Source organism: Pinus tabuliformis, chromosome 9 (genome assembly GCF_031772625.1).
Source record: "Pinus tabuliformis cultivar Carrire ecotype Pingquan chromosome 9, CPIR1, whole genome shotgun sequence".
NCBI lineage: Eukaryota > Viridiplantae > Streptophyta > Pinopsida > Pinales > Pinaceae > Pinus > Pinus tabuliformis.
The window spans coordinates 1,194,550,533-1,194,564,178 of NC_142307.1; the positions used below are offsets into that span (position 1 = coordinate 1,194,550,533).

The following is a 13,646-nucleotide window of genomic DNA, read 5'->3' on the forward strand; positions in this document are numbered from 1 at the left end:
CAGAACCGACGCAAAACACACATTTGTGCGGATTGAGTCTTATCTTGTAGTGTCGGCTGTTAGCGCTTGGAATTCACCTAGGCTGAGATAGACAAACTCTCAAGGCTACATCAAACCATTTCACCTCGTAGCTAGCCCTACGAGGTATGAGAAGGCTCTCTCGGGTCAGATTCGATAGATCTTTCAATATGATTAGGCTGACCAATTAATAATAAAGATTTTAGGCTAGTAAATTGATAAGGGGGTTGATTTTAATGATTTTTTGGGGTTTTTTAATGGAATGACGGGGCTTTTCTGGGCTACATGGGCAAAATCACAGCTTCAAACAGAAAAATATAATGACTACACAGGTTGTCAACTGAGGCAAGGTAGGCATGCAATTTAACACCAAATCTGGTTTCAAACGGGATGGCAAGACTGGTGAGGAGTTAAGGAGGGCAGACAATAACTCTGAATCCTCCTTAAACAGTAGAAAACATCGAATGCGAACAAACTTATAGGAGGAGCATATAATACTATGAATTCCTACCTAATCACTTCATTTGTTCAGCTTGAAAGGGTCATGAAATGAAATGGAATATAACTGATTACATATGAGACAAAGAGAAAAACTCATGCTAAATCAACATACCACATGAATCTCAGCAAACAGAGCTGTGAAATTCCATTAAATTCTCTGCAGAAAACTGTACAATACAAAGCTCTCTGCTTCTCCAGCAGCTCCCAGCGCTCAGAAAAAACTCTCCACTCTTCACTCTCTCTAAAAATTATATATATCTTTTTTATACATTACATAAAACTAAACTAAAAATAAAACCAAAAAGCAACAGCTCGACCCCACAATCAGGGCGCTGTTTGAAACTGAAATTACAAAAAAAATTCGAAAATAGAAAAGCCTTCTATTCTAAAACCATGTCCCTAAAAATCCTCTGATTGACTATTAAAAATATAAATGCTGGAGCGCATCTCTTTTTGGTTTCTGCGGTCTTAAAATAGGAAATTAGTTCCTATTTTTCTGTTTGCGGTTGATATCTTTATGGCGTGAATGAGGACCTGGATTTGGTGCCCTGGCGAATCTAAAAATACCACATGAAATGTGACGGTGGCAAAATGTGCTACAAGTACGGAATCACAAACATGCCATGCGGCATACCTGAAAGGGGCCATGGTTGTTGCCATTGTAGTTTCTCGTTTCTTTTCTTTTTCCTTTAATTTTTTTATCCGTCTTCCTTTTGCTGCGCCACAACAAACGGATAGGAGTTCTGGGGAAATCAATATTTGCTCTTAACTGTTTCTCCATGTAGCGCCGGTATGTCTCTGGAAAAAGCTTTGCATCATTCACAAAGAAGACAAAGGTAAGTGGGCGAATTGTAGCTTGGGTACAGTAATGAACCCGACCTCTTTGCCACCTCTGCTCATTGGTGGCTGCTTAAAGCTACAGCTTCCTGTACCACTTGATTAAAAATTGATGTAGATATCCTTTTTGATCTTTGCTTGTTGGCAGCACTAGCAGCAGTAATAATCGTTTCTATTCTCTGACCAGTAGTTAGGATGCCATAACAAGTGGTCTTCAAAAGATGTCACCAGCACTCCTTGGAAATTCCAAACAGCAACAGTGCGATTGCGAAAGGTTAAAAATAATTGATTCTCATACAAGAAAATAAAGGCTGACGGTGTCATAAACTCTGTCCTGCTCACTTCAGTCATGTGTGAATTCCGAACATCTAGTATTTGGAGGTTCTCGTTTTCTTGTTTTACAAGGAACTTTTCATTGAATTGCTCAATGAAATCTACTTATTTGTTGCGATGCAACAAAAAATTGAAGGATTTTAAAACTGTACCATCCTCTATGGATAAGATCTTCAGTGGAACATGACAAGAAGTTCTCTCAAATATTAATAACATTATGCCTGGACTTATCTTTATTTCTTGAACTTGTTCATCAGATATTGAGTACAACATTGTATAATTCTTCAAATCAAAAACTTTGTAGATGCCATCTTGAGCAGAATAAGTAAGGACTTTTCCATTTACATCATCAAACTCTACAAAACCTGGCCACTTCAACGACTCTGACTCGAATAAAGCAAAACCTGCATCTGGTTTGCCCCTTCTAATGTATTCAATCGGTGTTGTTCTGCATTTCAGTGAGCTGAAGTTATCTGAAGCATAAACTGACACAGTGATAAGAGACTCATTGTTCTTGTTATAAAACAGGCTGCGAATCACTTCATCTGGACTTATATTCAGGAAGCAAACTTTTCTATTCGTCTTGGTTAGGCCTATCAATTGAGTTCAAAGAAGCATTCCCAATAACCTGATGTGAAATAGAAGCAATTGATGTGCCATTAGACCAGTTTTGATTCCTTACTGGAAGTGCGTCAAGAGCTTTAATTAAAACAGTCTTCTGTAGTTCCTCTGTACAGTATTGAACTGATAGTCGCATAACTGCCATAGTTGGCTCAAGAACCACTCGCTGAAAGCCATGGAGAACTTGGGTGACTGCTGTAGAGCTTGAACAGCATATAGATGTGATGGCTTTCAATTTCAGCAATATAGGCAGGGAAAGCTCATGAATTGACAACTGAGAAAGCAGCTCTACAATCACTACATCCACAAAAACCAAAGCCCTTGCTGAATCATTAAATTTCTCCAATGAGATGCCAATCTGAACCAATGCCCCAAGAGCTTGTTCCCATAAGAACTTGTGCTCATGCCTTTCTGATAGAACAGACATTAGAAACAATAAGATTTCCTTGAATTTCTCTTCAGTAAGGGGTGAAAAGGATCCTGGAAACGAAGCCAAAGCCTGCAACCCAGCCACTCCCAAATGAATGATCTCATTTTGTGTTGTCAATTGTGATTTCTGGCAATCAATTCCATTGTGCGTTGGAATGGCAGATGCAAAAGCAATTGTTAATGGATTTGCTAAACACTGAAGCAGAGATAATGAAGAACTTCCAGAGCTCAGATCCAATCTAACTACTGGTTGTAAAACTAATCCCTCAGACAATATTCTGTTTGCTTGAACAATCTGATCACAAATATAAAGAGCACTAACTGTCACGAAGCAGTTAGCCACACTTATGTTATTTGAAGCAAGTAATGGACCAGGCCCTTGATCCAAAGGAGCTCCCATAGCATCTAGAAGTCGTGGCAAGAATCTTTGAGACACAATAAAACAAGAAGCAAAAGAAGATTTTGCAGTAGCTGTTATTGCAGCATTGAAAACTTTAGCTCCCTTTGCAGTCTCACGACGATGATCTCTAGTAATTAGCCTCTCCTCTTCAAAAAATCGCAAGGTACGTCTAAGTTGTGTTGAGTGTAGCTTTAAATCCTTAGCCAAATCATCTTCTTTAACCCATTGTCGCCTTGTTAAAGCATCAAGGACCACAACTGCCATTCCTCTGTTATCGCTCCTGCCAGATTTCGGTTGATTTTCTGCTCTTGTAGGGATATCATCATAGAAGGCCCTTGCAACAAGCCTTACCAACCGCTTGAAAGGTTCAGCACTCATGATGTTTACAGGAATAAAATACTGGCCTTCAAATTTAAAACATTCAGCTCCGTCAAGTTTTATGTGACATCTGTACAATACACAATAGTTCCAATCTTCTCCCAAGCACCACGGATAGACCCATCTTCAAATGGAAACCAGGTTCAGTAATTCTCTTTGATAGAGCACCTCCTATCCAGTAAGTGCCAACATGTCCTTTTAGAACTTGGTGCAGAATACCAAAACAAAAACCGACAGCTTGAAGGCATTATCCATTGTCAAAGTAAAACCATTCTTTAATAAAGGCAGCAGAAAATTATATATATTTGCCAAGGCAGAAAGAAATTCTCGATTATCTTCATTGGAAAACCTTTCGTGAGATGAAACATGAGGCAGCAGCAGGATATGGTTCCACAATAGCATCCAGAGTAGCAACAGCATCATTAAAACCAAAGTAATAGATGCTAGTATAGGTAAATAATCGATTCTCAATATAGCAGACTAGCAATGTGTGGATTATAAGACCGCATTCTGTCACAACACAAGCCTTTGGAGGAAGAAGCGCTAGGCCCGGAATCATCATAGCCAGCACGACACTTGCAAATTGAAGTCGCTGCCAGTTGAAGAGTTGAAGAACAAATTACATAATCTAAACAGCACATTAATGATTTCTTCTTCAAAACCCTGTTTTGAAGAAGAATCAATCTCATGTTGAGACGGAGTCTAACATTGGCTCCACTTGGGATGGCAGCTGCAGCTTCCTGGAGGTGCCAAGAACCGCAGAACTTTGGTAGAGCAGACAGTGCCTCCACCATTGGGCAATGGAGTCATCATCAACAAATCAACACTTGACTTATTTTCACACTGAAACTGAACTCAAACAAACTAAAAGCCAACTGAAACAAGATGCTGCCCTTGTGGCTGCTTATTTATTTACAACACTACTCTACTTTGCTGTACAAACAATAGATCAGGTAATGCGATAATGCCAAATTAACCATGCTAGTAAACCTGGAAATGAAGCCGCTTGAGAATGCTGCCACGAAGTCACAGATGCAGTTGCTGGCAGCCCTTCATGCTCATAATGATCCTGGTCACCGAGAAGACAGCCCGATCGGTCAATCAAGCTGAAAAATGTGTCCATGTAGGCCGCAATAGGATCACGGACACCGGCCTCTGTTGGCTGCCCCAACTCTACAATGCATATTTCCAGCTGCACCTTGTCGATGTGTACTTCTATAGGCAAATCTGTTATTGCTTGTTTCGATGGAGGAAGGATTTCCAAAAACTTTTTAGGGTCTTGGAAATCATAAGAGTGGATCTGCTCATCGAGATACTGAATCTCATTTTCAACTCTTTCAACAACTAACTCATAAAATCTAGTTTTGCCTTCAAGATGAAGCTTCGGAGATTTCACACATTGAAGGAAAATACTGAAAAATTCTTCATTAATTTCAATACCTGCTAACATCTCTCTAACTCCATCTAGAACTTCACAAAGTGCAGGGTCTGCCACATACCCTACCATTGCATGAACATATCAACAGGCACTGGAATGTCTGAATCAAGTTGGAGTCGCCAGGTGAATGATTCAGCCTTTCAAGTGTCTGATCGTTGTCCACTATCAACAATCAGATCTGAACTTGATATATGTACTGGGGTAAAGTGTCAATGAAGCGCTATGTTCACAAATCCCACGGAGATAGACTGAAGCAGCGTTTATCTACTAACGCTGATGTAAAACAAGAGCGTTTTCGAAGGCTTCTGGCGTAACTTCAGGCTCCGTCTAAGACTTATGAAACAAACACATCAATCAACAGACAAGTTTGTTCTCCCCAGTATGGTCGCCACTATGTTAGCGCTTGGAATTCACCTAGGCTGAGATAGACAAACTCTCAAGGCTACATCAAACCATTTCACCTCGTAGCTAGCCCTACGAGGTATGAGAAGGCTCTCTCGGGTCAGATTTGATAGATCTTTCAATATGATTAGGCTGACCAATTAATAATAAAGATTTTAGGCTAGTAAATTGATAAGGGGGTTGATTTTAATGATTTTTTGGGGTTTTTTAATGGAATGACGGGGCTTTTCTGGGCTACATGGGCAAAATCACAGCTTCAAACAGAAAAATATAATGACTACACAGGTTGTCAACTGAGGCAAGGTAGGCATGCAATTTAACACCAAATCTAGTTTCAAACGGGATGGCAAGACTGGTGAGGAGTTAAGGAGGGCAGACAATAACTCTGAATCCTCCTTAAACAGTAGAAAACATCGAATGCGAACAAACTTATAGGAGGAGCATATAATACTATGAATTCCTACCTAATCACTTCATTTGTTCAGCTTGAAAGGGTCATGAAATGAAATGGAATATAACTGATTACATATGAGACAAAGAGAAAAACTCATGCTAAATCAACATACCACATGAATCTCAGCAAACAGAGCTGTGAAATTCCATTAAATTCTCTGCAGAAAACTGTACAATACAAAGCTCTCTGCTTCTCCAGCAGCTCCCAGCGCTCAGAAAAAACTCTCCACTCTTCACTCTCTCTAAAAATTATATATATCTTTTTTATACATTACATAAAACTAAACTAAAAATAAAACCAAAAAGCAACAGCTCGACCCCACAATCAGGGCGCTGTTTGAAACTGAAATTACAAAAAAAATTCGAAAATAGAAAAGCCTTCTATTCTAAAACCATGTCCCTAAAAATCCTCTGATTGACTATTAAAAATATAAATGCTGGAGCGCATCTCTTTTTGGTTTCTGCGGTCTTAAAATAGGAAATTAGTTCCTATTTTTCTGTTTGCGGTTGATATCTTTATGGCGTGAATGAGGACCTGGATTTGGTGCCCTGGCGAATCTAAAAATACCACATGAAATGTGACGGTGGCAAAATGTGCTACAAGTACGGAATCACAAACATGCCATGCGGCATACCTGAAAGGGGCCATGGTTGTTGCCATTGTAGTTTCTCGTTTCTTTTCTTTTTCCTTTAATTTTTTTATCCGTCTTCCTTTTGCTGCGCCACAACAAACGGATAGGAGTTCTGGGGAAATCAATATTTGCTCTTAACTGTTTCTCCATGTAGCGCCGGTATGTCTCTGGAAAAAGCTTTGCATCATTCACAAAGAAGACAAAGGTAAGTGGGCGAATTGTAGCTTGGGTACAGTAATGAACCCGACCTCTTTGCCACCTCTGCTCATTGGTGGCTGCTTAAAGCTACAGCTTCCTGTACCACTTGATTAAAAATTGATGTAGATATCCTTTTTGATCTTTGCTTGTTGGCAGCACTAGCAGCAGTAATAATCGTTTCTATTCTCTGACCAGTAGTTAGGATGCCATAACAAGTGGTCTTCAAAAGATGTCACCAGCACTCCTCGGAAATTCCAAACAGCAACAGTGCGATTGCGAAAGGTTAAAAATAATTGATTCTCATACAAGAAAATAAAGGCTGACGGTGTCATAAACTCTGTCCTGCTCACTTCAGTCATGTGTGAATTCCGAACATCTAGTATTTGGAGGTTCTCGTTTTCTTGTTTTACAAGGAGCTTTTCATTGAATTGCTCAATGAAATCTACTTATTTGTTGCGATGCAACAAAAAATTGAAGGATTTTAAAACTGTACCATCCTCTATGGATAAGATCTTCAGTGGAACATGACCAGAAGTTCTCTCAAATATTAATAACATTATGCCTGGACTTATCTTTATTTCTTGAACTTGTTCATCAGATATTGAGTACAACATTGTATAATTCTTCAAATCAAAAACTTTGTAGATGCCATCTTGAGCAGAATAAGTAAGGACTTTTCCATTTACATCATCAAACTCTACAAAACCTGGCCACTTCAACGACTCTGACTCGAATAAAGCAAAACCTGCATCTGGTTTGCCCCTTCTAATGTATTCAATCGGTGTTGTTCTGCATTTCAGTGAGCTGAAGTTATCTGAAGCATAAACTGACACAGTGATAAGAGACTCATTGTTCTTGTTATAAAACAGGCTGCGAATCACTTCATCTGGACTTATATTCAGGAAGCAAACTTTTCTATTCGTCTTGGTTAGGCCTATCAATTGAGTTCAAAGAAGCATTCCCAATAACCTGATGTGAAACAGAAGCAATTGATGTGCCATTAGACCAGTTTTGATTCCTTACTGGAAGTGCGTCAAGAGCTTTAATTAAAACAGTCTTCTGTAGTTCCTCTGTACAGTATTGAACTGATAGTCGCATAACTGCCATAGTTGGCTCAAGAACCACTCGCTGAAAGCCATGGAGAACTTGGGTGACTGCTGTAGAGCTTGAACAGCATATAGATGTGATGGCTTTCAATTTCAGCAACATAGGCAGGGAAAGCTCACGAATTGACAACTGAGAAAGCAGCTCTACAATCACTACATCCACAAAAACCAAAGCCCTTGCTGAATCATTAAGTTTCTCCAATGAGATGCCAATCTGAACCAATGCCCCAAGAGCTTGTTCCCATAAGAACTTGTGCTCATGCCTTTCTGATAGAACAGACATTAGAAACAATAAGATTTCCTTGAATTTCTCTTCAGGGGTGAAAAGGATCCTGGAAATGAAGCCAAAGCCTGCAACCCAGCCACTCCAAAATGAATGATCTCATTTTGTGTTGTCAATTGTGTTTTCTGGCAATCAATTCCATTGTGTATTGGAATGGCAGATGCAAAAGCAATTGTTAATGGATTTGCTAAACACTGAAGCAGAGATAATGAAGAACTTCTAGAGCTCAGATCCAATCTAACTACTGGTTGTAAAACTAATCCCTCAGACAATATTCTGTTTGCTTGAACAATCTGATCACAAATATAAAGAGCACTAACTGTCACGAAGCAGTTAGCCACACTTATGTTATTTGAAGCAAGTAATGGACCAGGCCCTTGATCCAAAGGAGCTCCCATAGCATCTAGAAGTCGTGGCAAGAATCTTTGAGACACAATAAAACAAGAAGCAAAAGAAGATTTTGCAGTAGCTGTTATTGCAGCATTGAAAACTTTAGCTCCCTTTACAGTCTCACGACGATGATCTCTAGTAATTAGCCTCTCCTCTTCAAAAAATCGCAAGGTACGTCTAAGTTGTGTTGAGTGTAGCTTTAAATCCTTAGCCAAATCATCTTCTTTAACCCATTGTCGCCTTGTTAAAGCATCAAGGACCACAACTGCCATTCCTCTGTTATCGCTCCTGCCAGATTTCGGTTGATTTTCTGCTCTTGTAGGGATATCATCATAGAAGGCCCTTGCAACAAGCCTTACCAACCGCTTGAAAGGTTCAGCACTCATGATGTTTACAGGAATAAAATACTGGCCTTCAAATTTAAAACATTCAGCTCCGTCAAGTTTTATGTGACATCTGTACAATACACAATAGTTCCAATCTTCTCCCAAGCACCACGGACAGACCCATCTTCAAATGGAAACCAGGTTCAGTAATTCTCTTCGATAGAGCACCTCCTATCCAGTAAGTGCCAACATGTCCTTTTAGAACTTGGTGCAGAATACCAAAACAAAAACCGACAGCTTGAAGGCATTATCCATTGTCAAAGTAAAACCATTCTTTAATAAAGGCAGCAGAAAATTATATATATTTGCCAAGGCAGAAAGAAATTCTCGATTATCTTCATTGGAAAACCTTTCGTGAGATGAAACATGAGACAGCAGCAGGATATGGTTCCACAATAGCATCCAGAGTAGCAACAGCATCATTAAAACCAAAGTAATAGATGCTAGTATAGGTAAATAATCGATTCTCAATATAGCAGACTAGCAATGTGTGGATTATAAGACCGCATTCTGTCACAACACAAGCCTTTGGAGGAAGAAGCGCTAGGCCCGGAATCATCATAGCCAGCACGACACTTGCAAATTGAAGTCGCTGCCAGTTGAAGAGTTGAAGAACAAATTACATAATCTAAACAGCACATTAATGATTTCTTCTTCAAAACCCTGTTTTGAAGAAGAATCAATCTCATGTTGAGACGGAGTCTAACATCGGCAACGTAGAAATATCGCTCCTAAATGCTGCGGATGATCAGTCCGCTTTCGCGAATGAGCCGGAAGGTCGTCGAGATATGGTTGAACGATGTTCTTGATGTCATGGAAGGCATAATTCATTGCCCTCTGAAACGTCGCCCCTGCGTTCTTTAAACCAAAGGGTAATTTTCGATAAGCGAATGTGCCCCACTGACAGATGAATGCAGTCTTTGACTGGTCCTGTGGGCAGATATTTATTTGATTATACCCAGAAAATCCATCCATAAATGAAAAGATTTCACATCCGGCGCATTCATCAATTATCTGGTCGATGAAGGGTGTAGGGTAGTTGTCCTTCGGACAAGCTTGGTTTACATCCCTATAATCGACACACACTCTAATTGTCCCTTGTTTCTTCATAACAGGGACAATATTCGATACCCAATCGGTTAGAGGAACCGGGTAGATGAATCCAACATGGAGAATTTTTTCAACTTCTGCTTTAATGGCAGTGGATTTCTTAGGGTGCACCTGCCGAAGCCGTTGTCTTACTGGTTTGAAATCAGGATACATTTTAATTTCATGTTCAACGATACTCGAGTCAATGCCTGGCATTTCATCATATGACCAAGCAAAGACATCTCTGAATTCGCGAAAAAGAGCGTTATATATTTCCAGTTCTGAAGGAGAACATCCTTTGCCAACATAAATATTCTTGACAACATTTGTTTTAGTCGAGATATTTATGGCTATAGTCTCTTCAATATTGGATAAGTTTCGCTCGGAATCCATCGTATTTACAGTGTTTGATAGGAATTCAAAAACTGAAGGGTGGTAAAGGTCATGCTGAGTATCTTCTTCATATTCCGGAAGAAGGGAACGATGGTGGAAATCATTCCATGGTGCCCCCTCAATCAACATTGCTTGTAGGATTCCTTCGTCGGTCCCATGTACTTTCGACCAAGGATCTAACGGGGTACCATATTCTCTAGACCTATCTACCTAGACGCTTGATGAGCGTTGATTTGGGTTCGCCTCCCATGCCCGAAACATTGATTGCTACAATATTTCTATAGGGCTTGGGGGAAAAACCATTGCATGATCCATGTTGACATCTTCTTTTGAGATCTTCGTGGAAGATATCATGTTGCTGGTTCTTACCAATGCTACTTCTCCTATATAGACTGGAGGTGGAAGTGCGAAAGTTCCCATTAATATGGGGTCTTTCATTAGGCCTACTCCGATGTCTTGAAGCGAGTGGTCGCTTCCATGGATCATGGGAATGCTTCCTGTAACTTGTGAACCATTAGGGAGGAAGTCTTGTTGGTCGACGAGCGTAATCCCTCCTTGAAAAGGGAATGCGATCTTCCTAAAATAAGTCGACACTACAGCTGCCATGGCATATATCCATGGTCTTCCCAGTAGGATGTTGTAGTCCAGATTCCCATCGATGACTTCAACATCTATTTCTACTGTTTTTCCTCCTAGTTCAACTTTCAAGTTATTAAGGATACCACACGGGGTATAAGTCCTTCCGTCGAATGCTTTCAATGTCGTCGAAGATCGCGACAAGGTCGGAGACCCTAAAGTTTTCCAGCAACTCATCGACATAATACATGTAGATGCCCCCTCATCAATAATTGTTCGGTGAATAGTTTTGTTGAGGGCTTTCACTTGAATAAGGAAAGCTAGTTGAGCTGGTAACTGAGGATCGTATCCTTTGTGATCAAAGGATACAAGATTGGAATCCTTGGGATCGACCCCACCAATAGCCGATAACAAAGCCTGCCTTTGGGATGGGCAATTTTGTAGTACTTCAAGAGTCGACATAGCGGATGGCGATTGGGCCAAATCTTCCACTATGTTATAATGCTGCGCCGCTCTGGCGCGAGGATTAAATGTCGACTTGTGTACTACTCCCTTTGGCGGTTTTATTGTTAATTCAGGAGTGATGGGCGGTACAACTTCTGTCGAAGTTGTTGTCGAACTGCTTGGTTGATCTTTACCTTTGTCGTTCGACAGCTGCGGATTCCCGTAATCTTTGTTCCTTGTCGAAATCAAAGCATCATTCTGCTGTTTTGAAACCGACAACATGAGCACTTGTGACGAGGAAGCATTTCCACTATCAACCAGATTTTGGCCTGGATTGGGAAACGGATCAGTTAACACAGCTGAGGTTTGCGAACTTTTGAAGAACCTTTTTAGCTCAGCTTTGTATGGACAATCCCTTGTCCAGTGATCCTCATCGCATATTTGACATGGATATTTCCTATTTCCAGGAGGGTCTGAAGAGGTTTTTCCAGGGGATGACTCACCCTGTTTCTTCTTCTTCCCTTTGTTTTGCTTCTTCTTGCTCCCTGGTTGTTTGGTTTCTTTGCCCTTATCTGCTGATACGGCATTTACTTCCGAAGCAAGAATTTCTTCTTTTGCATTTTGATCCGAATTCTTACGGGCTTTCTTAGACGAAGCCTTTGTCGATTTCGTGTTTGCCGTGCCAATCACGCCATCGCCGGCATGAGAGTCACTATTTGATTTAGGAGGAGGAGGAATTGAGAATTCCGGTCTAGGGGCGTCAGGTATTTTGTCGTAGAGCGTGCCAGACTGAGTATAAACTAAGTCTAGATATTGTGCACGAGCAATAACCTGCTCCTCCGTTACGACTCCCCCCTTGGCCACATCTTCCGTTATGGCAGGAAGTAACGACTTGATAAACCATTCAGCTAACAGCTGATCGGGAATGTATGTTTTCACCATCCTACGACGACGACGCCACTCATGTATATGATTGGATATATGAGTGGCAGTTGTCTGCTTGAAGTTGGTTAATATTTCCGTTCCCGTTTCATACCTTATCGGTAATTGAAAATGGGTTAAGAAAGTCGTGGCTAGGGAGCTGAAATTGTCGAACGAGGCTCTAGGTAATTCAATATACCATTTTGCCGCTGGACCCGTTAACGTCCTCTGGAAAAGGTGAAGTCTTATCGAATCATCATTTAGGGTGTTTGATGAACACCACAGATGAAAAGTCATCACGTGATTCGATGGGTCTTCACCTGGATTTCCATTGAATTTAGGAATGTTAGATGGAAGTTTGTGAGGAATCGCTGGCCACCAAGGGGCGTAAGCAATCGGATCGTTGGTTAACCGGTGTAAATCGAGTAACTCTAAAGTCGCCACGAATGGTAACTGTTGATTAAGGTTAGGTGAGGCATACCCAGGGTACGATGGAATTGCCTGAGCAGTGGGCCTTTGCATACCAGCATAATGTAATTGATGTTGGTATGATTGATACGGATGGTGGACTTGACCACTGTAAAGCGGTTGGTTTTGACCGTTTTGAATATACGGTTGTCCATTTTTCGCAAAGATCTGCTGCTCAGAACCTTGGTACACTTGCTGGAATTGTGGTTGTTGGTATTGCACTAGCCATGGTTGTGAGGCCATGTTCTGTTGTGCTATACTAACTGTTGGACCAAGGTGTGGGGTAATTGCACCCGTTTGGAACTGTGTCGCCCCACCAGTTGGCGATTGTGGTTGTGTCCCAGGGTCAAGGGGTTGTTGCATTACAACCTGAGAAATCTGAGGTTGACATACAACAGGCAACGTTTGAACTTGCGACACTGTCACAATAGCCGGTGTGGTCGGGATGTTCGTCATAGGTACACACTGTTGCATAGAATATACAACCCTTGGTTGTTGAGGTAGCATAGGTACCCAACCACTTGATGTAATTCCAGTATAACCTGAATACTGTTGTGAACTCCCGTATGGATACCCTCCCGAAGGGGGTAGTGAAAAGGCATACTGCCCCCCATACGGTAGCAATCCGGAACTCAAGGGGATCGTTTGTCCTTGTGGACTGGATTGCCCAAATTGACCTCCAAATGGATCAATCTGGTGAGTCTCAACATAAGAGTTTTCGGATATTATTCCGGATGAACAAACTGGAACATACCACACTGTCGAAATAGTCCCTTGGTGGACTCCTTATAGCGGTTGTGAGCTAGTCGGGACAGATGGTATGCCGGCAAACATTGTCGGAGTGACAGCAGGGGCTTCTGCTGTCGCTGTGTCATTCGACACAGTCCTAGATGTTGACGGTTGTTTAGACATTTTGAGTCTATCCAATAGATTGCCTAGCGATTCTACAG

General features: G+C 41.0%; 1 pseudogene; it reads right to left on the reverse strand.

Annotated features, from left to right (window-relative positions):
* Positions 1-6,798: 6,798 nt before the first annotated feature.
* On the reverse strand, positions 6,799-8,029 carry LOC149152828 (uncharacterized; annotated as a pseudogene).
* Positions 8,030-13,646: the final 5,617 nt, after the last annotated feature.